General features: G+C 48.5%; 1 pseudogene; it reads right to left on the bottom strand.

Moving 5' to 3' along the window:
* Window positions 1-488: 488 nt before the first annotated feature.
* Window positions 489-1,903, bottom strand: LOC105078256 (transgelin-2 pseudogene; annotated as a pseudogene).
* Window positions 1,904-2,200: the final 297 nt, after the last annotated feature.

Raw genomic sequence — 2,200 nt, 5'->3', positions numbered from 1 at the left:
GGCAAATTTTTAGTAACATTAAAAAAAAAAATTGGGAAAGACCCAGAGCCATGGGAATTCTGGAAATGAAAACAGTCTTTGTAGGATTTGTTCTGCATTTCGCTTGAAATCTCTTTTTAAAGCCAGTTTTCAGATTTGCCTTGTTTCCACACCAGGTATGAAGTGTAACTGTGTTCAACCAAATGAGCCCTATTGAGAATTCTTTGGAAGCACAGAGGAGTTTTATCCCATGCATAATCTTTTTCTTCATATATGTTAAAATTATCCCTATACAAACAGAAGAGTCAAGGAAATGCCAACCAACAATTTTTTTTCTACCCATTTCTCTCACCCTCTACCCACTTCCTCTGGCAACTAACAATCTGTGAGTTAGTATCTGTATCTGTGAGCCTGGCTTTTTGTCTTCTTTTGTTTTTGTTTTTTAGATTCCACATACAAAAGAGATCATATGGTATTTGTCTTTCTCTGTCTGACTTACTTCACTTAGCTTAATACCTTCAAAGTCCATCTGTATTGTTGCAAATGGCAAGATGCCATTCTTTTTTATTGCCGAATAATATTCCATTGCGTACCTATTCCAGGATTTCTTTTCTTTTCTTTTTTTTCCTTTTTTTCCTTTTTAAAAGACAGAGATGCTTTATTTAAATCATCAAATTCAGATTCTTTAAGCCCCAGCCCATGGTGGACAGCCCTCACCCCCACCCCTTAGCCACAGCGAGAGGAATGGAACATGAGAAGCCAGAGGGCCTTTGCCAGGGCAGGCTGCCTCAGAAGCATGGTGAGTGTAGTCCAGCTGGGGCGGGGGTGGCAGCCGCCACAGGCCCCTCCCCGTCAACTAAGTCCCTGCAGCCACAGCTGCGGGTGAGGCAGAGCATAGCAGGAAGGCCGTCAGGCAGCATCCCTGACCCCCAACCCCCTTCCAGCCAACGAATGGACTAGGGTGTTGAGCTTAGGGGGAGGACAGGCCAGAGGACAGAGAAGAGGTATGTCAGGGAGAGTGGGGTGAGTACCCCCTCCCAAACCAATTTTGGTCCCAGGGGGAAAAGAGGCCAGTTGGTCCAGTTTCGGTGGTTTTGGAGAAGGGAATGTATTAATAAGCACAGTGGGGAGGCCACCATCGCCTCCCCCCTTAGTGGAGACAGGCCAGGCCCCCACCCTGGCAGAGGGGAGAGTTAGAGCTCCGGGGCTCTTGGGGAATGTCACTGCTAAAAAATATATGTATATATATATACAGGCCATTCATGGCGGGCAGGGGCAGGGCTGTGGGTGGGATCAGAGGATCTGGCGTAGCATCCTGTAGCTGGTCATGCCTGCCTGAGACGCCCCGCGGTTGATCCCCATCTGTAACCCAGTCACATTCTTGCCCTCCTGCAGCTGGTTGTCCGTGAAGTTCTGAGGGTTCTCCTTGGATTTCTTGGGAAACCAGCTGGGATCCCCAGAGAAGAGCCCATCATCCTCAGCTACCGCCAGCCCGCCCAGGTTCATAAGGGTCCGCTGCACACAGGCCATGTTCTTTCCTTCCCAGAGGTACACAGTCTGGAAGATGCCGGTGGTGTTGATGCCCTAGCACTCGGCAGCCTGCAGGGACTGGGAAATCTGCTCCATCTGCTTGAAGGCCATGGTGGAGGCCTGGATCTTCTTCACCAGGGCCTGCTCCTCAGGGTACAGTCCATTAATGAGCTCACACAGCACCGTGCCATCCTTGAGCCAGTTCTGGAAGTTCTCACGCCCGGGCTGGGGCCGGCCCACATCCTTGCGGCACTGGGTGGTGATCCACTGGATCAGGATCTGCTCCAGGTCCACATCATATTGTTTCTCAATCTTCTGCTGCACGTCCCAGCTCAGGCCATAGGCAGGTCCCCTGTTGGCCATTCTGAAAAGCGGTGGTGGCTGTGGAGAGGGTTCACACAGGTGGGAGAGCTGTGTACTCGAGGCGGGGGCTGCAGCACAATTGCCAGGATTTCTTTATCCATTCATCCACTGACAGATTGTTTTCATATCTTGGCTTTTGTAAATAATGCTGTATTTAACATGGAGGTATGTATATCTATTCGAGTTAGTATTTTGGGTGTTTTTGTTTTGTTTTGTTTTTGAGAAATGCCCAAATGTGGAATTGCTGGGTCATATGATAGTTCTATTTTTAATTTTTTGAGGAAACTCTGCACTTTTTTTTCCATACTGGCTTCACCACTTTCTATTC

Source organism: Camelus bactrianus, chromosome 35 (assembly GCF_048773025.1).
Source record: "Camelus bactrianus isolate YW-2024 breed Bactrian camel chromosome 35, ASM4877302v1, whole genome shotgun sequence".
Taxonomy (NCBI): Eukaryota; Metazoa; Chordata; class Mammalia; order Artiodactyla; family Camelidae; genus Camelus; species Camelus bactrianus.
The sequence above is the reverse complement of the archived record's forward strand: the minus strand, read 5'-3'. Positions and strand labels throughout refer to the sequence as shown.